The 27,214-nt window shown below is 38.6% G+C and overlaps 1 pseudogene; it reads right to left on the minus strand.

The window, feature by feature from the left end:
* Positions 1 to 19,807: 19,807 nt before the first annotated feature.
* On the minus strand, positions 19,808 to 20,439 carry LOC143685817 (synaptosomal-associated protein 23 pseudogene; annotated as a pseudogene).
* Between the last annotated feature and the right edge of the window lie 6,775 nt (positions 20,440 to 27,214).

Here is a 27,214-nt window from a genome sequence, read left to right on the forward strand (position 1 = left end):
ATGCCTTACTTCTTCCTTAATTACATAGAGACTTGGGTGACGCTTGCACATGTGCCCGTCTCCTCCTGAGCCTGTGTTACACCTGCTTACTCCTTATTTCTCTCCTTAGGTTGCATAATTAATTCTTTTTTTATTCGGGGAAATTATTATATTTTTGCTATTCTAAAAGCACCATTTCAAATACGAGATGCTAATGGTATTCAAAATTGCCTAAGCTGAGCTCTCACACACTTTAACACCAGCAGTTTAAAACGTATATACAAAAGGGATTTCTTGGCCAGAGGTAATATTTGCATAATCGTTGTACTGGGTGTTATTAAAGTAAACGCGTTAACAATTGTTGAACATTTTTAGTAAAAAAGGAAACAACACATTAATACAATATGTTTAGGAATTTAAGATTGTTTTCAAATTTCAAACACTTTTATGGCATCATGGATCAAAAGTTTCAGTCATTTCACCATAAAGGGGTAACTTTTGAGTTTTTAAGAAGAGGACCTGAAATAGAATTAGTTACATGCAAATAAAAGTTGCCACTGACAGTTGGAAAATTATTTTTCAAACCCAGCAATTAAAGACTCAGAAAATTATACAAAGTTAGAATTCTTTAAAAACTAATTTTCATTGAATTATTATTTCATTTAATATCACAGCCTCACTATTCATCTAGCAGAATTCATCCACTGATTTTTGAATGCACAGCATTTCTGGGATGATGACTTAATTGTTTGTCATTTAATTAAATCCCAAGGCTATTTTGGTTTCATTCAAAATAAATTCTGAAATTAATACTCGATTACTGCAAGACATAAGCATCTTCTATCAATCCTTCAAGGGCAAGAAGTTTGTCTTCTACTGTGTTATCTTACGCACACTCCATGGCATACAGTGGACACACAATAGATACTGTTTGAAAGAATGAAAACCAAGATCACAAAAAATCTAAGCAGAGGTACGAGGGCAGTTCAGTGGTAGAATTCTCGCCTGCCATGCGGGAGACCTGGGTTCGATTTCTGGTCCTTGCGCTTCCCAAACAAAGAAACCAACACAAACAAACAAACAAATTCAACAAATGGTGCTGCAATAATGGGATACTCTCATGGAAAAAAAAATGAAATGTGACCCCGCCATACAACATACAAAAAAAAAAAAAAAAAATCTAAGCACCTATATTTTAAAAAGAAGTGTCAAAATTTGGATTTATGACTTTTCATTCATCTGAGTGGAAGAAATGATATGATACCCTTTTTCAATTACAAGGAGTTAGTATCCATTTGTCTTCTGATTGAATAAAATGAATAGCTCAAAGTTAGAATAATGGTTTTTATGATAAAAATTATTTGTACTATTAGGACAGAAATGTTTGCTTAACACTTAGAGGTTATCATTTTTGTTCACAATGATAGTTTATAATCCAGTATCCTACTTTAAAATGATAAAATTCCTCTTCAAAAGAGCAAGTAGGTGCACAGAAACTGGCACGCAGTGAGTTACAGTAGAGGTGAAATGAAAGAATAAATAAATGAAATGTTCTATAGGAAAAGACGAGAGATCTGGTTTTTATTTTTTGTTAGTGTTTTTGTTCTTCATGTCTATCAGCCCCTCGGCCATACACACCAAATTCAAAGGCGATGAGAAGGCACTTGGAAGTTTAACAGGAATTATCAACTGGCTTATTTTTCTGTGATGCTGGCTGTACATACTGAGTTGAGTGATGTGAGTTATAGACATGAAATTGCCCAGAAAGCACACGAATCTTGGTAAATATTTGCAGAGTAGAACACAATGCTTTAATACTGCTAGAACCTGGGTAAATAGTCTCAGAGTAGGACACAATGCTTTAATACAGCTAAATGATTTAATGACAAGCAGGGAATTACTGCAAAATATAATGCTGGTAGAAGGCAGCAAGCAGAGCCTGCTGGCTAGACTAAGAAATCCAAAATGGATTCCAGGAAGAGAGCACAATGGCCAGCCGCTGTGGCAGTTGCTTATTCCTCCTATACTATTATTACTGTTCAACAGTCCTGAAATCTGAATGACAGTGGCCTGAGCCCTTTCAAACAATAGAAAGAAGGTCAATTTTTGTAATGAGGAAATGGAAGTGGTGGCGCCGAAGATCACTGACCCTTACAGTTCCTTGTACGATGAAGGAGCAGCAAAGTGCGCCAGGAAATTATGGTGTAGGAAAACAGTGACACCACCGTCGTAAGACACAGAACCAAGGAACAAGTAACAAATGTACTAAAATGTGCATAAATCAAAGACGCTATCAACCCTGGGTTTATTCTTATTCTCAAACTGAAAACTTGGGCCTAACAGTTCAGGGAAAAAAAAAAAAAGGCATAGGGCCAAAAATTAAGTTGAAGAGTCTAAAACAAAAGTCTTAACCAGGGGTCATATTTTAAATATTTAGCATCTAGCCAGTTAAAGTACTGACTATGAGAACAGATGCTAGTTATGGTGCTGGGGCAGGAGCCACAAGGCCTGCTGCTCTGCCAGGAGCCACCTTACCAATTGCCAGATCCTGGGTCGGGGGGCCAGGGAGAAGTCAAGGCAGCACAGGTAATGGGGTAAGGATGGGGGAGGGCACTGGGGACTGAGCTAGCAGCTGTTTACCAACAGGTGCAGAGTTATTTCAAGGTTTTAGCATCTCCTGCAGGCTACGAGTGCGTTCCCATTGGACACCAGCGCTCCCCAAACGCTCTGTTGTCTACCACCATACCTATCCGCAGGTACTGGGTGGGGTGGGACAAGGGAAGAACAGCTTGTTTGCAGGGTTACTTGAAAGCTTATCTTTGACATCTGATCGCCTTTTCATCTTTCATGTCTTTTGGCACCATGTTACCAAATCATGCGCAGATTCCCATGCCAGGAGCTCCTGAACAAGGCCAATGCTGAGATACGCTAACCTCACTAATATAATTAGTGGAAAACAAGACGCATGGTGGCAGAAAGACATGACATAGTTTGCACAATGCACGAGACCAGAATATTATTCAGCAACATCTAAAAGAAATACTTGACAACATGAGCTGAATTTCCAAGCAGGTAGATTATTGTGCTAGTTTGAAAGGAAGTATGCCCCCTAAGAAAAGCCATGTTTTAATATAAATCCCATTTCATAAAAGTAGAATAATCTCTATTCAATACTGTATGTTTGAAACTGTAATGAGATCATCTCCCTGGATGATGTGATTTAGTCAAGAATAGTTGTTAAACTGGATTAGGGGATGACATGTCTCCACCCACTTGGGTGGGTCTTAATTAGTTTCTGAAGTCCTATAAAAGAGGAAATATTTTGGAGAATGAGAGACTCAGAGAGAGCAGAGAATGCTGCAGCATCACGAAGCAGAGAGTCCACCAGCCAGCAACCTTTGGAGATGAAGAAGGAAAACGCCTCCTGGGGAGCTTCATGAAACCAGAAGCCAGGAAAGAAAGCTAGCAGATGACGTTGTATTTGCCACGTGCCCTTCCAGCTGAGAAAGAAGCCCTGGCTGTGCTTGCCATGTGCCTTCTCACTTGAGAGAGAAACCCTGAACTTCATCGACCTTCTTGAACCAAAGTATCTTTCCCTGGATGCCTTTGATTGGACATTTCTATAGACTTGTTGTGATTGGGACATTTCCTCGGCTTAGAACTGTAAACTAGCAACTCATTAAATTTCCCTTTTTAAAAGCCATTCTATTTCTGGTATATTGCATTCCAGCAGCTAGCAAACTAGAACAATTATCATAGAAGAAAAAAGTTTTTAAGCCCATAAAACATGAATATTTGCCATATTTTAAACATTCAGTCCCACTGTCTTTGACTTCAAGTACCTTTCGTAAGGACAGACTAAAGCAGGGGTCTGCGGTGGAAACAGGAGAAGAAATCATGTTAATCTTTCATCTACCTTGCAATGTACCACAAATTGTAGTTGCCCTGCCACCTCCAATGGTCAAAAAGAACATGCAAAGTTTAAACTCCTTTTAGGTCTCAGCCACACAGGAAAGGAAGTGGAACAAAATTCTCATCAATTTGAAAACCTATGTTCCCCTCACACATTTTAAGTTGACATCTTAAATTAATCATAAGTGAGCATGGTCGTAAAGGATGTGATATTGACATTTTAAGATACAACCTCACCTAACTCTTTAAAGGAATTCAATGGAATATAAATACCACAGTAATTTCAAACCCACGATCATCTACTGAAAAATATCTTCAACCAGTTCTTCTTAAACAGTTGCAAATTTTACATGATTCTTTTTTCCTGTTGAAATTATATCCCCGTTCTTCTTTTCCCCTGGAGTTTTATCCTACTATAAGTGTTTAATGTTTGAAAGTCTTTTATTGATTATGTCATCATACCTCTCTACAACAAAAAACAATATAAATTGAATTTTTAACTTAAAAAAATTCCCTGTCACCAGAAATTCTGAAATATAAAAACACTCTTGTGCATAGTTTTTTATTAAAAATATTAGTAGTACACAATTTAACAAAACAATATCAATATCTAATATATGAAATACAAAAAGTAAAATTTTATTAGAAATGCGTCTTCCAGTAAGATGAAGAGAATAACTATAAAGCTCTTAATTAGTGGGGGCTTTTCCCACAGATCATTTGTCCCTTTGTATGGCACCTCAAGAGTTTTTAAACCCTGGAGGTTTGGGGAACACTCTGATGATGTCCCCAGCTTTTGGTGAAATGTAATTTCAACACTGTATCATTGAGACCCCCTCCCCACTGTTCAGCACGTCCCCAGAATACAGTAAGTGCTCAGTAAATGTCAGCTTTCTTTACCTTCTCAACCTCGCTGAGGAAGCCACTTGCCTAATCAATGAAGCCACCCCAACCCCAAGAGTTAAATTAATAGGAGTTTTCTGGAATAAAAAGTCATAACTAGAACCTTTCTTTGATGTCACAACATTCTCTTCACAAGGAAACACAGATTTTTTAAAAACAAGTGTATGACAAAGTTACGAAATGAAAGCGAAGTGTTAATAGTAGGGGAAACCATGTATGCTAGGGCAGGGATATGGGAAATCCATACTTTCTGCATGATTTTTCTGAAAACCTGCCATTTGTCTAATGAAAAAAAAAATGAAAGAGAAAACCACAAGTGTATGTGAGGGAATGTACGTTTAATTAAATGGCTCACGGAGATATATACATATAACACTAAGTCCAGTATTATTAAAAAATCAAGACAGTCTATGTATGAGCATTTAAAGTATAACATTTATTGCAAAAATACATTAACTTAGAAAGCTATATTTCATTTCCAATGTTAAACACTTAGTGTGTCAAGCAAGTAGAAGTGTCCTTGGATGTATAATATCTGGAAAACCTGAGTCATTTTAAAAACACACAGATGGTGTTTCAGAAAGAGAGTACCTTCCTATTAGCATAAGTAGGCTGCGGTTTTTTCACATGTAATGACTTCTGTTTCTACCCCCTGCCTGAGTGCACCGCCTGCTACTGACACAGTCTGCCTCTGCCTGGACTCCCCTCGCTCTTCTCTTAGATCGTGCATGTGATTTTTCTAGTGGGGAAAAACGCTCTGCCAGCAGGCATTAAAAAAAAAAACAGATAAAAATATTAATGGTTCATTATCTTTTTTTACCGTAAGATTATTTACCACTGCCATTATTTATTTATTTATTTATTGGCTAGAATATTTCTGCTTCTCTTCCAAAGGCACATGCAAAGCATTTAAACCTCTTTATGAAAATAATTAAATGTCATTTCAAAACAAAGATTTTAGGAAAAGTTTTTTGTAAGGTCAAACTAATGCCTCTAAAATGTCTTTTCTTTGTTGTTGTTAGCAAGCCCTAATATAGCAACTCAGCAGTAATTGCTATTTTATAATCTCCTGAATATTGAACTATTTATTATGCAAATTAATACTCTTTGGAGTATGCACCCGCCTAGCCATGGAGTTCTTTTTTGTTTACATATTTTACTTCCGCAGCTTTTAACAGCCAGTGTAAAGAAGCATCCTGATATTTGCTAATTCTAGGCATAAACAGATTTCAGCCAGACACATAGCAGCTACACTTCATGTTCTTTGTTTTTAAATTAAAGAAAGACATATGGTGAATTTGCAAAATTAGAAGGAAAAAAATTGGTAATGGCTAGAAGTTCTCTTTGGCAGAACTTTATTCTCATTATGACTACAGAGTCCTGGAACCATGCTATGACTTTCTAATGTATGGCAAAATATGCTAGCATAAGAAGATGTATTAAATTGAACCATATGAAATTGTCATCTTGTGGGTCAAAAATGGTCAAACAACCGCTATTTCATATGATTCAACCTAATAGGTGCTGTATATAGTTTCTCTTCTCAGAGGAAGGTCCACAACTCAAGCCTCCTCAGGAAAATGTTCTGGAGCCGCCTCCCAGGAATATTTCCTAAATGTGGTGAAACTTCTTCATAATACAGTATTCGATGCAGTTTCAGTACGTTTTATCAAGTCACTTCATGCAGTGGAGACTTGATGGCCATGTGGTCTGTCATGTGAGCAGGTATTTGTTTAATCATGTACAGCAGTTCCTCTCCCAGGAGCAAAAGGCCCTTCCAGAACGCAGGAAGCCTCAGTGAAGGGTGAGTGAGCCGATGCTTGGTAGATGCTCGAATGAGAGAGAATGGGACAAATGGGCAAGTGCGCTGACCACCTTGAAGACTGATTCCTGAGAGCTATATCAGCCTACAATTAATTCTACCTCCCATCATATCAATCCACCCACAAGGTAAGCAGAGTGCGTTATTATTCCCATTTTAGAGATCAGGAAACTAAAGATCCACGACATTAAGTGACTAGCACTTGGTCACCAGTGAGGAAATGGCATATCCAGCACTCGAACCCACTTTCCTTCATCTCATAGTCTTTTCCTTTTTGCCATACCTTCTTGTTTCTCCTTATTCTTTGGGAACTAGGTTATGAACTTTCAGGACACCAGGCAGAAAACTCGTCCAGTATCTTCCCCTTCCTTCCTTCGCAAGGCTCACCACAGGCCCACAAAGCCGCAGCTCCCATTCCCAGTGGCCCTCTCCCTAGTCCCCTGCCCCCGTTCTAATGGGGAAGAATGGCCACGCAGGGTGAGCTGGCTTGACTCTACAAAGCATTAAGCACATCTTTACTTCTCTGTAAGGCAAGATGAAAAACACTTCTTAGGAGAGTAATGAGGGTAAAACAGAAAGTAAACATTTCATAAATCTTAAGAGAATGGAAATCTAAGCTCTTTGTACTCATGGGGAGAAGTAAACCCCTTGCCCTCAGCAGAGAGAGATGTAGCGTAGAGATTCCAGATTTTATTTTCATATTTTCACCATAGCAACATGAGTTGAGCATGCCTTCTGGACAAAGACCTGTGATTATAAAAAAGAAAAAAAAAATCACATGCACAGTCTTTGACTTTAAGAAATTTCCAATCTGAAGACAGCTTGGACAAACAAGAAAATGTATATGCCAATGAGACATATGAGTGTCAATATGGATGCTGAAATACTTGGAATGAAAGATGTCACAATATTTGACATCTTTACCTAAAAACTGTAAGTAGAAATTGAACCTCAAAAAGCTCAGAATCCTAACAATATGCTTAAACTTTCATATAATTGTCAAATGCCAGAGCAGAGTAAGATCAATACTCTTCTCTTTGAGAAAAAGTGCTCACCTGTTTGAGGTGCCAAGTGGCCTGGAAATACCTGGCAATACTTGACGTTAAACCATATTCTTCTAGCTCCATTGCAAAATAAGGGTCAATAAAAATAACTTGCATTTGTGGTTGCAAAGAAAAATGTAGGAGAAAATGTAATAATTTGCTTAAAACAAATGAAATTCACCATCTCTATCAAAAATTCTGTGGTCATAAATATTTCCACCCCAATACAACTTTTAGTTTTGTAGTACTATCTAAAATTTGGGCCATACATCATAGTTAATCAAATTCATTTTTAAAGTCAGTTAATCCTAAAAGCAGGAGAAACATATCACAATGTGTAACCCCTTTCTCTCTCTCTCTCTCTCTCTCTCTCTCTCTCTCTATATATATATATATATATATATACATACATACATATATATATACGTGTTTTGTTAGAAAGTTCATTTCCCATGTCCCTGTTTCTCTGACTTTTCTAGATAGTCTGCTTGTGTATGTTTGTATGGGTTTATGTACTGAATTTAAATCTTACAGGAAACTGAGACAAGAAAGCTTAAAATATGGTTAAAAATGGAATGTGGTCTTATTCTCTGTTAAAACTCTGAAATGGACCCTGAAGCCTGCAGAGAAAAAAATACTTTCTGGGCTGATGTCTGGCTTGGCACAAGAGTCCAGGGATTTCATGTGGGTCTCCTTTGTTAAGCTGGCTTATAAATACTAGGAAATATGAATATTCACATATGCCAACCAAGCTCAGACCAACTCAGGGCTTAATAAATGGAACATGTCATTGGACAACTGAAGAACTTAAATATATATAAGACAATTGGAAATTGTTTAATGCTTTAGATGTTTTTAAGTGGTTCAAGGTTACTTCTGATTCTCATTTATGTCACTAAACTTCACTGGCCACAGTATTTTGGGGACCCTAAATGAGAAGTAAAGTAATATTCTTCCTGACAGGTTTACCTCAAAGGCCACCAGAAGATGCAGCTTGCAAGTCACCTGGTACAAATCCTTCTCTCTTCTCACTCACCAGGTCAGGCCCTCATCAACTGTTCTAGTTTGCTAGCTGCCCGAATGCAATATACCAGAAACAAAATGGCTTTTAACAAGGGGAATTTAATAAGTTGCTAGTTTACAGTTCTAAGGCCAAGAAAATGTCCCAATTAAAACAAGTCTATAGAAATGTCCAATTTAAGGCATCCGGGGAAAGATACCTTGGTTCAAGAATGCTGATGACGCTCAACGTTTCTCTCTCAGCTGGAAGGGCACATGGTGAACATGGCGGCATCTGCCGGCTTTCATGTGGCTCTACCAAAAAGGGACTCTCTCCAAAATGTTTCCTCTTTTATAGGATTCCAGCAAGCAACTCCACCTTCAGTGGGTGGAGACACACCTCCATGGAAATCATCTAATCAAAAGTTACCACCCACAATTTGGTGGGTCACATCTTCATGGAAACAATCAAAATGCTCCCACCCAGCAATATTGAATGAGGATCAAAGGCATGGCTTTTCTGGGGTCCACCACAGATTCAGACCAGCACACCAACCCTCCTTCCTGCCTCCCTCCACTTTTGTTTCCTTTGTGTCACATATCCTTATCAATGAATGTGTATCATTGTGTTTTCTTTATCATATCTATCTCCTAGCCTAGAATCTTGTGTTTCTTTTAAGAAATATCTCACTAATTAAGTAATAAAAGACACAGCACATTGTGCCAGATATTGGAAAAATTAAAGATGACCTTCTTTGATGGCATAGTTAATATTTTCATCTTTGTTCTCCCAGCTCACTCCAGTAGCCAGCACCAAGTTGGAGTGTGATAAAAGTTTCTTGATTGTTTTGAGAATAAGTAAAGGAAAAAAGAAATAAGGAAGAAATGTTTCCAATGTTGAGATCCTAAACCCTAACTTTCTTTCCTGGGCTCAGCATTGGTTATCAAACATGTAAACACACTAGGAGGAACAGGGAGGACTCTTTGTCCTGGTTCTCACTCCATGGGATTTAGAAGGCTTCTGGCAGAGACTACCCTACAGCACTTAATTGCAGTAGCTACTCTTCATTGTGCACTTACTATGGGTCAAATATTGTGAACTCATTTAATATTCACAATGACTCTGGGCAAGAAAAACTATTTTTGTTATTCTCACCCTTCCTATGAACAAACTGAGTAAATAGTGGAGTCAGGATGCAAACACAGATCTGTTTAGCTGTGAAGCCTGCATTCTTGCCCAATGGGCACACTACCTACCGTCTAGAAACAGCTCTGAGTTTGACATGCAGGGCCCTATCAGCCACCTTCCCCAAAAGCTACTGTATCTGGTAACTGAGCCTTGCAGAGACGCCAAGGTAGGAATGTGGGGCTGTAGCAGCTACTTTCTTTGAAACAAAAACAATGCCCCCTTGCCTAATCCTTGGAAGCTGTGACCTGGTTTGATCTGCTGTCACCTTTGCTTCCAGCTCAGGCCTAACAACTTCCTCTTTCAATCTTCAGCTGCCAGTATGACAGTCATCTGTAACCAGCCTTGACCCAATTTTATAAGCTACATAAGCCCCTTCTAGGGTTGAATGGCATGAGACACTACCCTCTGTGTTCTTGTCCTCAGGAACCATGGAACTTTGGAACTCTAGTATCAATTGTTAAGACTCTCAATGCATCCATTTACATCTTTTCTTTTAAAAACGAGGAAACCAAGGTTCAGAGAATTAAATTACTGGCGTAGGGTTACAGTGCCAAGACTAGAATATAAATACCCTGAATATCAAACTAATTCCCCTAAGAGATGAAACATCAGGATGCTTTGCTTAATCTGATCCATTAACAGAATCAGAGAAGTATTGTTATATCCAGCCCACTCCTTCCAGTCAATCAATCAATCAACTAATATCTTTTGAGTGCCTATTATGTGTAAAGCATTTTGTCAAGTGCTACGGAAGATGCCAAGATCAATTAGATATATTCATCCCTAGAAACCAACTCTCCAATTATGATCATGGGCTGGAGTTTGAAGCAGCTTCCTGGGATCTAAACTGACCCATTATCATAGTTCAGGTAATCCAGAGTCCTTCAGAGGTCCAGCCAAGACTTGGTCACACAACAGGCTTGCCCTCTTCAGCTGAGGTGGGGCTATGAAGGCAGTAAAAGCAGCTTTGGAATTTGAGATTTAGTTTTCTCATCTGTGAAAGTGGAGTAATAAATATCAAGCCTGCAGGATGACTGGGTCACTAAGAAAGATAATTTTGTAAAATGTGTTTCACCTAATAGTTATTCAATAAAGGGCAGCTTCAGTCAATGGGGCTATCTGGAATAAAAGGGGGTTCTCAGGCTTGCTGAGATTTGAAAGCAAATTACTGAGCTGCCTCTATGTTGGCAGAGAAGGGCCATTTATCTCTCCATGTTCATGACTTTATCACACTGTGGCAGCAGGTTTTACTAATGGGGTCAGGAACCAATCATCCCTGCCTCTCAGCCTGGTCCCACTGGCATTACATACTGTGACCAGTCTTGGTTTCTGTATCTTAAAAGGATCTTGGAGGTATGTGAGAGGTTCAAAAAAGAGCACACTAGTTCAAGGGTTGGAAAGTGTTCTCTGTGATAAATGGCAGGTAATATGCTCCAGATAAAAAAAAAAACAGGTGGACTTGCCAATCAGGCATAGGAAGTGGCATGGTATTCATTGGGAAATGGTGAGCACTGGGCTTTAAGTGGCAAAGGAAATGGGTTAAATGCCATAGACAAGCTTATAGAGACCTTAAGAGACAACAAGTGTGAGTAAGTAGTGCAAGTAGTTAACTAGAGTGAATGGAGAATCCAATGATGGCAGAACTTGTAGAATAGGCTGAACAGCCATTTTTCTTGAATCCTGCCTGGAGGAGGATCTTGCCTTGGGATCTAAAATCAGAAGTCGAATTACACCTTGAGTTTCCTTCTGGTACTAAAATGGGATTATCTGAAACTTCGGAAGCCCAGAGGAACTTCTAGAAAGACTTAAGTGGGATTTAATACAAACAAAAGAAGAAAAACACCCATATAAGTAAAAATTCAGGACTTGAACCAATTGTTATCATTGGTCTTGATTATTCTATATTTATAAATTATTTTATGCATCACTCAGACTACAGAAAGTCATAGCTTAGAGAGTTCATTTCCTTGGAGCTGAGATCCCATGACAAAATGTTTTACCATATATTCTACTATACTACAGGTACCTTGTGATTCACTTTCAGGAACCTCTCAGGGAGGAAGAAAACTTAGACTGTATTATTGTCCCCTGTGGAGAAACAGGGTTAGCATTTCCCCTGGGTCTTCCAGAATTTGCATTCAATGACAAGGCTGAGGGTGAAAAATACCCTTGGCACAGCAATTTTCAAGCTCTACTTGTAGGACAGTAGGGTTGTATTTTAAATTTTTCTAATAGACTAGCTCCCCTAACCACCTTTGTCCATTATTCTATTCATGCAATCCATCATCAATGAATATATGAATATTTATGTGTAGCTATAATATGCATAGCACCTTAGCAGTCAATCCCCTTAAACACTATTGCAGTGCTCTGTGAACAAATATCATTGGGTATCCATGGCACTCTTCTAGGCCATCTTTTAACCTGATTAATTGGCATTATAATATCATGAGGCAAGTGACATGGGGAAATAAGATAGAAAACAAATTCCCAAGTCAGTCCCCAACATACTGATTTAAATCCCCAGCAAGAGGCAGAATCCCTCTTATTCATAACTAAGGGCATGAGATCTACAGACCTAGCTTGTCAGAGGGGAAGGGTGAAGAAAAGGCACAGCTAACTAAGCCTTGATACTGGTAGATCATTCTAGGAACAAATTTACAGGGTGTGCTGGTTTGAGATGATGTACCCTAGAAAAGCCACGTTTTAATCCTAATCCCATTTTGTAAAGGCAGCCGTTTCTTCTAATCCCTATTCAGTATTATATGTTTGAATCTATAATTAGATCATCTCCCTGGAGATGTGATTTAATCAAGAGCGGTTGTTAAACTGGATTAGGTAGAGGCGTGTCTCCACCCATTTGGGTGGGTCTTGATTAGTTTCTGAAATCCTATAAAAGAGGAAACATTTTGGAGAATGAGAGATTCAGAGAGAGCAGAGAATGCTGCAGCCCCATGAAGCAGAGAGTCCACAAGCTAGCAACCTTTGGAGATGAAGAAGGAAAACGCCTCCTTGGGAGCTTCATGAAACCGGAAGCCAGGAGAGAAAGCTAGCAGATAACACCGTGTTCACCATGTGCCCTTCCAGCTGAGAGAGAAACGCTGACTTTGTTCGCCATGTGCATTCTCACTTGAGAGAGAAACCCTGAACTTCATTGGCCTTCTTGAACCAAGGTATCTTTCCCTGGATGGATGCCTTTGATTGGACATTTCTATAGACTTGTTTTAACTGGGACATTTTCTCAGCCTTAAAACTGTAAACTAGCAACTTATTAAATTCCCCTTTTCAAAAGCCATTTTGTTTCTGGTATATTGCATTCCGGCAGCTAACAAACTGGAACACAGGGCTTCTTTAAGTTTCTATTTTACAAACATTTACAAGCCTTACACTGCCACAAACCAAAAAGTCCAAGACTTATGCTTCCCAACATTTTAAACACTTTTATTATGCGTCCAACAATGACATATTTTATCAAAAGTCTCATGGGGACATAGGGAAGGGGTTATATGTGCCTCTGGTCCCACCTTTCCTCTCTAATACTGGAGAACAAGCCAGAAGGGCAAATAATTGAATTAGAAAATGCTTTATAGGGGGACAATCTAATGAATTATTCCTCTTTCCCATCCAGCATCAGAACCAATTAAGAGATAGATGAGGGGTTCTGGCAGGTGAGGAGTAAAGTGTCATCTTCATTACTGATCAAACTCTGGAGAACAACACTTAGAGGTGTGAGAAAAACAGGATTCTTAGATTGCAGTCTAGAACTGGAGAGACACCTACGACTGGCCTTGGGGCAGATCATTATACCAAGGAGAACTGAGCTGAATATAATTAATCTGCCAATGGGAAGATACAAAAACAGGGGTGGGGAGGGCTAAGAGAGATGCAGCCATGTGGGCTTGCTACTCCTCTACAGCTCACCAATCCAGCCTGTCACAACAAACCAAGCTTCCTTCCCTGGGGCAGAGATCGGCCAGGACGGTGTCTCTACACCAGTGGTTCTCAGAGTGTGGTCTGAGGATCCATAACATCAGCAGCATCTAGGAGCTTGTTAGAAATGCAATTATCAGCCCTAACCCAGACCTTCTCAATCAGGAATTCTGGGGCCCGACAACACGTGTTCACAAGCCGTCTAGATGACCCTGACATGCACTAAGTCTGGAGAATCCCACCTGGCATGCTTTTCAAATGCCCAGGTGCCCAGCTTTACTCCCGACCAATCAAATCAGAATCTTTGGGGTGGAACCAGGTATCAACATTTTTGATGCTTGTGGTGATGACTTAATATGAAGATGTTCTGGACATAGCATATATTTAAAATTAACTTTTTCATGGACACATTTGTGAGTCTGAGGCTACCCCCAACCTCACTACTGGGGATCTCTTTCCTGCAGTTTTCTAACACCGTGATTTTCAATGTGGGGGTGGGGGGTATTTTGACTTCCAGAGGATATTTGGCAAGGTCTGGAGACATATCTTTCACAACTGGGAGATGCAACCGATCTATAGTGAACGAGGCCAGGGATGCTGCCCAACATCCTACAGCGACCAGAACAATTCCCCACAATAAAGAATTATCCAGCACAAAATATCAATAGTACGAAGGCAGTGAAACCTTACTCTACCGTATGTATTTTTGAACCTACTTTATCTATACCAAGTTTTTAATGTAATAAAATTTAATTTTACGATGATTTATAAAACCTCTCCTATAAATCAGACGAACTTTTCTCCTCCCATTTTAGGGTAAACGAGGGAGATTATGGGCCCTTAATCAATGTTGCTTTAGTTTTTTTTTTCTTCCTTTATGATTCCACGACAGTGGAGATGTCTAGGTTACAGGCTTACCGAAAGCCTGTCACTGTGTCTGTTTTCTCACTTTGTAAAACACCTTGCCCAGTGCTGCATGCAGACAGGCACTTGATAGATGCCATCTGATGATAACTGGATTAGCTTTTCTTAGTTAGGAAATCTAAACTTTAAATGTAAGTGGCACCTTACCTCCTCTTTGAATAATTTCCAAAGGATTTTATAATGTGCAATCTTTGCATCCTGTAGTTCTGTAACTCTGCACAAAACATTTCTTGCTGTTGTCATTGGAATCCCAGAGCAGTTCTCTGTCAAGTATGCCTAGGTAATCTCAATGTGCCGCTGGGGTCCCCTGGAGGGCTCCTCTCTTTCCCTTAATAGTCTCAATACAATACTGATGCATTGCCTGCTAAATCTATTATATTAGGGTGGCCACATAAAATACACAGCATCCAGTTATACAGTCAAATATAAATTAAATTGAGCATTCTGTTCTTTGATTTTTTTTTCCTCCTAAATCTGGCCACCCTAATTATATTTTAAGTTTCATGAATATTATATGACTTTTCCGTTAATATATACCATTTTGGGGGGGAATTACATTTTTTTTCCCAGTAAATTTACTAGGTAATTTTCCATTAGAAAAAGGGCTGATATTTAGATGTTGCACACCAGTCCAGTCATACTGCTTGTTAAAATAGTAATATCTTCCTTACATGTTAGAAAATAGGCCCTGCTGTCTCTGCGCCACTTAGGTGGCCCTCCAACCTTTCCCCACCTTCTCCTGAGTCAACAAGTAAAGGCTCAACACCTGGCACGTGGGCTGGGGATTCTCCAAGATCTGGCTCAAGTATTTTCACTGACATCTGCTTTGATTAGTCATTGACTGGATACACTGCTGTTAAATATTTCAATATCACTCCTAAATACTACTTTCATCTTAAAGCACACAAATAATTCCCCAAAGATAAGAATCCAAATGCATATATAGCTGCTTCCTGTGTTTTTCTTCCTTGTAAACATATTTCCAGGATCGTATACCCTTTCATCTCATTTTATCATTATTTCTTCTCCTCATCTTTTTTTCCTTCCTAAGTAAACAGTGATGGTGCCTCCTTTCTCTAGTTGCTTTTGCTACCATAACAATTCTTGAGCTTTCCCAAGGGATTATCCATGGTGTGATTTACTTTTCAAGGAGGGCCCATTTATCTTCTCTCTGACAAATTTCAACACATGCACAGCTCTAGCATGAACATTTCTGCAGATTAATCCCTCACCCTTCTCAAAGAGGAGAATTATTCTTAAACAATCTATTTCAATACAGAGTTCCTAGTGTGAAGTTAATTTCCACAAACCTTGGGAGAGTGCTACCAAAACACAATCTCAGTTATTCACTGAGAACAACAGAACCTCTGGCTTGTAGTTTTTCATCCTTATTGTTTAAATGTAAACAGGAAAGAAAGACTGGCCAAAGCGTGCTTTAAATAAAAAATCAGTGTTTCCTGAAAGCTCTTGGAATGATTTCTGTGTATAATAGTCTGTGAACATTAACTATCAATAAACATTATTTCAGCATCTACTGTACAATCACTACACGTACATAACATGCTATTAACAGTGGTATTTTATATATACATGTAATCAGACATTATGTTGCTATGATATGCTTAAAAACTATGTAAAATCAGCTATGTGTTCAGATCAATATTCTAAAGATCCAGAGAAATAACAGTACTTTATAAAACTTGTCTATCTCTTGCTGTAAGAATATATTAGCATTTGATTATTAAGAACAACTAAAAAAAAATAATAGAGGAAGCACAGAATATTATACCTTGGGAAAAGTATTAGGCATCACAAACACATGATGGGAAAAACCCAGATGAATAAATAAAATAGAAAGAGACCTAGGGGATGGCCACAGGCTGAATATGAATCAGCAATTCGGTGCTATTGTGATAAAAGTCAATATGATACCAGCACAAATCAATAGGAGTAGAGCAGCAAGGATGAAACATAATCCTTCTTCTCTCCTCCCCATTAGTCAGAGGGAGGAAAGTATCCCGTTTGGACAGCACACAAACAAAACTGTGCAGAGCCCACCTGCATTCACAGAAGAAAAAGCAGACTAGCTAAACCAGGGAAACGGGAGTCTTATGGGAAAAGGTTAAAACACTTTTTAAAAGTGGCTCTGGGGTGAAATGAAGGCTGTTTTTAAGTGGTCTTGATTAGTTTAGGAGGGTAATTCTGGCCAGTGACTCTGATGGTGGAAGTTCAAATTTGAAAAATAATTCAGGCTAAAATGAAACTTATAGACATTTCTGCTAGACATAAAGAAGCTTTTACCAGGTCAACAGAGCAAACAAAGAAATCACAGAGTAGGTTTTGCCCTAAAAAAAAGGTTTCCAAATGTCCATCTCTTAAGTTTTTTTTTTAATTTAAGATTTTTTTAAAGACAATCTTTTATTAATCATTCACATGAGGGTCAGGTGACCCCTCATAGTCTTGTTCAACTATATCCTAATTATACACAGATGAAGGACACACATCTATATGTTAAGCGAACATTTCATTATAAAATGCTTGGATTTTAGTGGTACAAGGACAAGCTGGGAAAAGTTGTAATATATTATACAACTATTTCTCAATGAACATTAATATAAAACACTAATATGGAAGTAGCCCATGCCTCTCTACCATCCCCACCTACATAAATACAAACTCTTCACTGCTGTTCCTGTCCCAGACACAACAGCCACACAATAAATGCATAAGAGCTAGATATGATTCCACTCATTCAAGTCGGGTCTTGATTAGTTTACTAGAGTCGTTTAGAAGGGAAAACATCTTGGAACCTCAGATGCAGACATTTGGAGAAGAGTTGCTTCAGAGCTGAGAGAGACACAAATGTTTGGAGATGCTTGGAGTGCCAACAGAGATAGCAGATACCTAGACACGGGTACAGCCCAGCAGACATTGCCATGTGCCTTCTGATGAAATGCTAAGCAAGCCAGAACCTGGAGAGAACCGAAGAAGCCAAGAGATGAAACCCAGACCCAGAGAAGCCGAGTGAGGAACCCACACAGGAAAAAGAGGCTGAAAGCAACTGAGCCCAGGAGCAGGGGACCAGCAGATACCAGCCACGTGCCTTTCCAGCTGATAAAGGAGTTCTGGACAGCATCAGCCTTTACTAAGTGAAGGTAATCTCTTGTTAGTGCCTTAATTTGGACACTTTCACAGCCTTAGAACTGTAAAATTGTAACAATAAATTCCTTTTATAAAAGCCCTTTCATTTCTGGCACACTGTATTCTAGCAGCTTTAGCAAACCAAAACATTTGTTATTGGATAATGGAAAAATGATACCCATAAATTTGGCTTTCTGGCTATTTTTTAAGGTTCAATTTTACATTGTCATAGATATTAAGACCACACTGAATACAGCGGCCAGGAGCTGTCCTGTTAGGATGTGGCTATGATTTTTCGCTTCAGAAGTTGCCTGTAAGAAATCTTTTTAATATTAAAAATAATAATAGCATTTTCAACTTCCTTTTCACTCTTTTCTGAAATTGCCTTACTTTTACAACATTAATATTATGCTCATCTGAATACTAAGATACCCATAGGAGCCAAGGGTAGGCTCTGTGTTCTGATTACATTTTTTAGATGAGATGAAACTTTTCTTTGGTTCAGAGAACTGTAACATAGGGCATGTGCATCCCTGTTCGCTAGTACCCTGAGAACTTTTAGCTGGAACATTCTGCTTCACACTAAAAGCTCTTTTGTATTTGAGAATTGTACCAAGTCTGCATGAAATGATTATTGTGGAATGATTATTCGAACATCAATCTGTTGTGTGCCCCAGAAAAGCCATGTTCTTTAATCCTCATTCCATACTACTGGGTGGGACCTTTTTTATTGTTTCCATGGAGAAGTGACCCACCCAATTGTGGGTGGTAACTTTTGCTTAGGTGGTTTCCATGGAGATGTGTCTCCACCCATTCAAGGTGATGTTGCTTACTGGAGCCTTTAAGAGAGAGAACCATTCTGGAAAAAGCTCAGAGTCAGCAGAGCCCACAAAGCCAGAGACCTTTGGAAATGCATAAACAAAATGCCCCAGGGGAAGCCGCTGAAGAAGCCTGGAGAGAAAGCTAACAGACATCCACATGTGCCTTTCCAGCTCAGAGAGAAACCCCAAACGTAATCGGCCTTCTTGAACCAAGGTATCTTTTCTTGGATGCCTTAATTTGGACATTTTCACCATCATAGAACTGTAAACTTGCAACTTAATAAATTCCCCTTTTTAAGAGCCATTCTATTTCTGGTATATTGCATTCTAGTAGCTTTTTTTTTTTTTGAGGTTGTAGACCTGTAATGGGAACCTGATACTACTAATAATATGAAAATAAAAAGCCATTCATTTATACAAAGTGTTTCTGAATGCAATAGAAAATGGGATCAAAGAATCTGCATATATACTATCTGCTAGAGATCTGCTAGGATCTCTAAGAGTTTAGAAATTAAGCTCACTTTGAGAAAACTCATTCTTTTCCTCATTTTGGAGCAGAGATCGCAAAGTTGTGATGTACAACAAAAACATAGCATATGAAAGCTCCAAAACCAAATACGAGCTTAAATTGGGAATAACTGTGACTTGAATTAAAAATTAAACCCGCTTAAACCTTTCCTGTGACTCTGCAACTTTTGCTGCCGGACCTGCAGGTTTTTATTGAGGTTAATAACCCCTTAGCTCTGTGTGCCTCTATCTCCAATGCCCCACAGCCGACACCAAAAAAAAAAACAAACAAAAAAAAAAAACCTTCCTTCTTAATGACTGTCTTTGGCAATGCTTCAAAATCCCGAAAGCAAGAGAGCCTTCTAAAGTAAATTAGAATGAAAAACAACACTATGTCTATGCATGAAAACCAATCTAAGAAGTTGAACTGAGAAAGAACGTACCAGAAGGAAGCAGTACAGTCTACCCTCAGGAGAAAAAGAGAAACTAACAAAAAGTAGCGTGGCTGTTCTGGCCCTTCCTTCACATTATCACATGATTATAAAAGTATGGGACCAAATTCTCAAATTCTGAAAAGGTAGCAACTCTGAAGGAGGAGCTAGGGAAATGAATAAATAATGAAGAAGTACAGGTGGCTTTAGCTGTCAATGAGTTTCTTTGCTCTGGCATTGGCAACGTCAGTACAGTCTTTGCTGGGGTCAGTCTTTTCTGTGATCCGATGTATTTGTTGATTTTGATCTTCAACCTCCTTGCCCATGTCTAAGGCCATGTTTTTGAGATTTCCAAAGATACTGCCCACCTGAGTCATGTTCTCCTCCATTTCATCTTTCCCGGCATCATCATTTATATGTTTAACGTATTTGCCTGTGACTGCTCCTGTGGCTGTTTGCTGAGGCTGACCATTTGTCACCCGGCCTGTGCTGCTCAGATGTTACATTGCTAGGTGAGTTGTCTCCACCATCGCCCCATGTTGCCTTATAGGTCTTACCAGATTCAAAGTTCTTTGTCCTATAATATGGGCAGACATTAAGTCAACAGCATTTGTTCAGTTACATTAAAGTCTCTTTTGCGTCTCTCATGTCTTTATTTGGTCCATGCCTTCTTCAATGCAGTTTACTTATTCCCCTTGTTTATCTTGCACAGTTATAATTTTGATTCCTGTATCCTGAGACTCAATGGCTAAACCCAGAATTTCCTTGTACTTTCCAGAGACTCATTGGTAACCTGGTGAGCCCTCAGCTGAATTTCTTCTGTTGACAGATCATCCATGATGAATGAAAACTCTTGATAGGCAGATAAACCCAAATGCGGCTATTCAAGTGGCACCAGCCATTCCGCTCCTGGCCACCACAGACCTGACACTCCCAGACCAAACCCAGAGCTGCGCCCTTTTTGCACCTACAAGCAACGGGCCTGTACATGGTGCACTTCACATTCTGGCAGCTTTTACAAACTAAAACAATTATCTATATTTTCCAAATTTTAGACACATAAATACTTCAGCACATACCCACCTGTTGCATTATTTTGGCAGCTGGTTCTCATTTTTGCAGTAGTTTCATGCATATTTGTGCGATGGCCCAATACCCCTCCCTAGGACCCCCTCAGCATGACACAGAACACTTCAGTTTTTGGTTTATGCTGTGCTATTTTATTAGTTACAAAAGCTGGATCTCACAAAATTTCTAGCCCAAAGCCAGAAGTCACGGGAGGGAAATGACTGGCTAGCAAGGATTAGGCAGCCAGCCTGGGGGGAGGGTGGTATGAGATGGTGTAGTGGCTGGCCTTCTTTGAGCTTTTGCTGCCAGAACCATAGCATGAAACCTTCAGTACAAGAGTTGGTAAACTGTGGCTCTGGTTTTAGAGCCTGTGATCAGATACTGGTTATCGGAAGATACATCACAACACAGGATATTTGAAGACTCCTCTACCTGAAACAACCTTTTCCGAGAAGATGCCGCCATACAGTAGATCAACCCATCCATTGTGTTCACAATAAAGCTCCCACAAGAAGCAACCTTGAGGTTGTGGCGCTGAAGGTCTTTCTTCGGCATGATGGCCTTATACTTCTCCTCCCAGTGAGTGTGTAGGAATAAGAAAAGCCTTGCCCTTCTCCCACTTATATTCCCACTTGCATCCCTAGGCTTCCTAAGGGAACATCTTGGAAACTCCCATAAGTCAGCTACTCATGAATAGTAAAGAGGACTCAGAATTAGAACACATGACTGTGGGAGTACTGGCTGAAGATACCAAACAAATATTGAGTGCTTACTATATTTCAGACATTGTATTAGGCACCCTGTGGCAATGTAGAGAGAAATCAGAGTCTATATGGAAAAAATAGATCATGGAAATTGAAATCTTGATTTTCAAAATTAGCCTTTTATTTTCAACCAAATATTCCGTACTTAATAATCTGCATTTGAGACTACAAAGTATTTTTGTCTTGAGATAGCTTCTCTTCTGTTCACACACATTTTTACATATTAAAAGTTCCTCAAAACTATACAAATAAATATTTATTTATTTATTTGGAAATACTATGAATAAATGATGCCCCATGGTTCACTGATAGGTGGAAGTAATGTTTCACACAATCAAATTGTGGGATTGTATTGATTGGGACTGATACTTCATTGTAGTCAACAACTGTGCCAGTTTGAAAGGATTATGTACCTAGAAAAGGTACATAGAAAAGCCATGTTTCAACCTTGATCCAGTCTTGTGGGAGCAACCCTTTCTTTTAATCCCCAGGTTGGAAACTTGATTAGGTTATCTCCATGGAGATGTGACTCACTCAATTGTGGGTATTAACCTTGGATTAGAAAGAGATGAAACTTTTTAAAAGAGGAAGCATTTTGGAGAAAGTTTCAGAATGATGAGAGAAAGTGCCCATGCAACCAGAGACTTTTGGAGAGGAATAAGTAATACATCCCTGGGGCAGCTTCATAAAACAAGAAGCCTAGAGAGAAAACTAGCAGACATCACCATATTTGCCATGTGCATTTCCAGTTGAGAGAGAAACCCTGAACATCATCAGCCTTTCTTGAGTGAAGGTAACCTCTCGTTGGTGCCTTAACTTGGACATGTCTGTAGACTTGCTTTAGTTTGGACATTTTCACAGCCTAGAACTGTAAACTTGCAACTTATTAAATTCCCCTTTTTAAAAGCCAGTCTTTTTCTGGTATATTGCATTTCAGCAGCTAAAAGACTACTCTTGATATTGCTTGTAGTTTTATATCTTATGGGAAAAAAAGCAAATTAGGGGAATGGAGACCCATTAAAAATCATTGAATAACAGTATCCTGGGTGAAAGATGAATGTGAGTCCTCATATTTTCCACTCTTTCCCTCTTATTTATTTCTGCTTTGTCTCATTTTCCCTCATTGGAATATACTTTTAAAATCAGGTCAAAAACCATAATTTCAGACTCAGTTTCCCCAAATAGCCCTAACTATGCCTGATGTAGAAATCCACTATTAAACACCAATGTAGCTTAATCCTGAAGTTCTAGAGAACAATTTAGCAAATTTTGATTTCAGATAAAACATCACATATTGACATTAGGCAACAAATTAAACTCTAAGACATAACTCTGGATTTGTCATCTTAAATGCATATGCCATATTGGCATAGTCCTAAAATTCAAGGGCTCAGTATTCAATATTCACAAAACAGATGACTACGTAATGATTACTATAAGGCCTCTAAAAAGTTGGAGAAATCAGAGGTACTTTATAATACTTTATAATACAAAGGGCTAAACAGATATTTCAATTTCTCAGCCCAAGTACAAATTCCTTTCCGTGCCTTCTGGGTTCTGACTTGTATGAGATTCCTACTTAAGACTATTTCTCCTAAAGTCAATTCAGTCACCATGTATTAGCTTCCTGTTACTGCTGTAACAAATGACCACAAACTTAGTGTCCGCAAATAATACATCCTAATTATCGTTCAGTTCTGGAGTTCAAAGTCAGAAACAAATCTTATGAGGCTAAAATCTTTAGTCAGTACTTGGCAGTACTGCTTTCCTTTTGAAGGCTTCAGGGGAGAATTTATTTCCTTGTATTTTCCAGTTTATAAAGACTGCTTACATTCCTTGGCTCACTGCTAGCAGGAATATAAATTGGTATAATCACTTATGAAGATAATTTCACAGAATTTTTGGTTTTACTCTATTTGTGCCTGATCACTTCCCAGGCTCATTCTGTGCCCTGCTTTGTCCTGCTCTGGGCTCCGGGAGGCTAACAGCTGAGGAAGGCAGCACTTGGACCCTGCACTGGTTAGGTTCGGCCAACGGGAGGCATTGGCAGAGAGCAGTGGGCAGAGATAGTTTGAGATGGTTCTTCTCTCCGCTCTCTTACATCTGGACTTTGAATCTGCCAAGGAGCCCCTTCTTCCAGCTCCAGCTCTCACTCACTTCCAGTGACAGTGCTTCCTCCCACTGAATCTTCAGTGTGGTGATCACTTCCCACACTTCCTCACCCGGGTTCATTAACACCTTCCACGGTTCCTTTAACTAAACCCATGCCTCTGCTTCCCCTTAGGACTCCGCCCAACGCCCCTGGTAACAGTGAAGATATGACAGAGCCATTCTACTCCTAGGCATATACCCTAAAGAAACTCTAGGATGTATGCTCCAGGGGACCTACACGAGTATGTCCCTGGCAGCACTATTTCTAATAGCAAAAAAAAAAGGAACTACCCAAGTATGCATTGACAATAGGATGGAAATAATGTTATGGTAAAGCAGTACAAAGGAAAACCGAAAAGCAGTGAAAAATGGATGAGCTACACAGAGTAAGGATGTATTTCATAAAATGTTGAGTGAAAATAGAAAGTCACCTAAGGATGTTAGAGCATGATTCCAAAACTAAGCATTATATTGTTTTGAATTATACACAAAGATGGTAAAAGTATAAAGGAAAGCAAAGGCCTTAATAGAATAACATTCAGGAGAGCAAAAAGAAGGCTGAGATAAGTGGGGTGTTTTGAGGAGGCTTTGAGGATCCTGGTAAGGCTCCATTTTTGGGCCGGTGGTGGGCACATGGCTGTTCTATTGTTATTTTAACTCTTATTTTATTAGTTTATTAGTAATCATGTTCCTGTGCTCTGAAACATTCATTTCCTTTGCCATTTCTCTATTTGGTAATTTGTATTTTTCTTATTTATTTGCAGATATTCTTTTAACTATTTTATGCTATACAATATGCTTTTTAATAATTCTTTGTTTTTTATTAAGGTTTGCAGTTATGTTCTCTAACATGTTAAAGATGTTATTTCACTATCCTATTGCTTTCATTGACCCTAACTGAAAAATCTGCTATGAGTCCAGTTGTCATTTCTTTATGTTATTTTCACTTTTCTGTTTCAAAATATATTTTCTCTTTTAAAATTTCTTTTTTGGATTGAGAAAGCCTTCTTGAACAAAAGGGGGAAGAGAGAATTGAGAAAAACGTTTCAGTGACTGAGAGATTTCAGAGTTGAGAGATTATGTTGGAGGTTATTCTCATGCATTATATAGATGTCCCTTTTTAGTTTATAGTGCAGTGGAGTGGGTGGAGGGAAGTACCTGAAACTGTTGAGTTGTGTTCAGTAGCTTTGATTCTTGAAGACGATTGCATAAAGATACAATGATTACAGTATGACTGTGTGATTGTGAAAACCTTGTGTCTGATGCTCCTTTTATCCAGGAGATGAGTAAAAAAATATGGATTAAATAAACAAATATTTGGGGTGACAACACGTAAATATACTGAGTAGATTGAAATACTAGTGGTCAATGAGGGGAAGAGTAAGGTATATGGTACGTATGAGTTTTTTTCTTTTTTCTTTTATTTCTTTTTCTGGAATGATGCAAATATTCTAAAAAATGATCATGGTGACAAATATACAACTATGTGATGATATTGTGAGCCACTGATTGTACATCATGTATGGAATGTATGTTTGTGAAGGTTTCTCAATAAAAATAGTTTTTAAAAAATCTTCTCTTTTTGTCATTGCTGTTCGACAGTTTCCCCATAAAGCGTACAGGGTTGGCATTCTTATTATGTATCTTGTTGAGATTTATTTGGATTTACTGGATTTATGGATTAATGTATTTCACTGTCATGACCATTATTTCTTGGAATATTGTTTTCTACTCATTTTTCTCTACTCTCTCCTAAACCTTTGCCTGGACATACATTATAGCTTTCCACCTTATCTTCCACGTCTCATTGTCCATTTCTTTTTTTCATTCTTGGCAATTTCTTCAGAGTGACCTTTAAGTTCACTAGTTTTATTTTTTGCTATGCGTAGCATAATGTTTAACACAGTCACTTACTTTTCTAGTTTCAATTTTTATAGTTTTCAGTTTTACAAGTTTTACTGGGTTCTTTTGCAAATCTGCCTGGCCATTTTTATAGTCTCTTGTTCCTCTATTATACTATTTATAGCCTTTTATTACTTTAAATGTAATAATCATGCTAATTTATATTCTGTTTCTGCTAATCTCAAAATCTACATTTTCTGTGGGTACAATTCCATAGTCTGGTTTCTTTTTTACTTAAGATTTTGTGTATAATGTGGCTTCTTGCTTCATATATTTAATGATTTTTCAATTATGATTTCATATTTCCAGGAACTTTATGGGAAACTTTGAGGTGTGGATTTAAATTGTACTTCCCCATATATATTTGTCTTTGGCTCTTCCAGAAACTTTAGAGTATCTCAGCCTGGGATCCCTTCATACTGAAATTTTCAGCCTGGGATTTTTTGTTTGTTTTTGTTTTTTCCAGTTTTGGCACTTTTTTTGTTTTTTTAAAATTTTTCTATTTTTCATTGATATATATATTATATACTCCTATATCATGTAATCATCCAAAGTTTACAATCAGTGGTTCACAGTATCATCATATAGCTGTGCCTTTTTTTTGTTTTTGTTTTGCCACACAAGTAGTATGCCTTCTAACACTAAACACATGGGAAGATGAGCATGTGAGAATTAATTCTCAAAGGATCCATTTTTTTTTTTAATTCTTCCCCAAATCCAAGGTCAATATGGGCAAATATCTGTATGTTCTCCCTCTGGTGGGGAAGGAATTCCAGGTCACCGTTTGAAGACCTTTTGTTGTTTCATCATCAATCTCCAACCAATCTCCCAAACTGTTCAGATAACGTTTGTGCTTAGATGCACAAAAGTCTTTAAAGTCTAAGAATCCATTGCCAAATCTATGGTCCCGGGAATATTTTCCAAGTTTCTTTCTCAGAATTTTATAGTTTTAGCTCCTACATTTAAGTCACTGATCCATTTTGAGTTAATCTTTGCATATTGTGAGGTAGGGATCCACTTTCATTCTTTTGCATCCAGTTTCCCCAACACCAAATATTGAAGAGACTATTCTTTCCACATTGAGTGGAATTGGCTCGCTTGTCAAAAATCAATTGCCAAATACATGGTCCAATTACCCTTTGTATTAGTTAGGGTTCTCTAGATAAACAGAATCAATAGGGAACACTTGCAAATATAAAATTTATAGAAGTGTCTCACGTGACCGCAGGAACACAGAGTCCAAATCCACAGGGCAGGCTGTGAAGCCGATGACTCCGATGGAAGGTCTGGATGAACTCCGCAGGAGAGGCTCACCAGCCGAAGCAGGAATGGGACCTGTCTCCTCTGAGTCCTCCTTAAAAGGCTTCCCTTTTGGCTGATTACAAATGGAATCAGCTGTGGATGCAGCTGATGTGATCATGACCTAATCCTATGAAATGTCCTCATTGCAACAGACAGGTCAGTACTTGCCCAATCAGATAAACGGCCACCACAACTTGGCCGAGTTGACACCCATCCCTAACCATGACACCCTTAAAGACTGGGAGAAATATCAAAGGAAAAGGAGTTATAACAGAGAAGATAGGATTTAACAAAGAGGATGACAGCTGAATCATTATATTGATATTTCTTTTAGTTTCCAATGTCTTGGAGCAGCTAGAAGGAAAAACCTAAAACTGTGGAATTGTAACCCGTACCAAACTCTGAAATCTGTTCTATAACTAACTG

This window comes from Tamandua tetradactyla, chromosome 1 (genome assembly GCF_023851605.1).
Source record: "Tamandua tetradactyla isolate mTamTet1 chromosome 1, mTamTet1.pri, whole genome shotgun sequence".
Taxonomy (NCBI): Eukaryota; Metazoa; Chordata; class Mammalia; order Pilosa; family Myrmecophagidae; genus Tamandua; species Tamandua tetradactyla.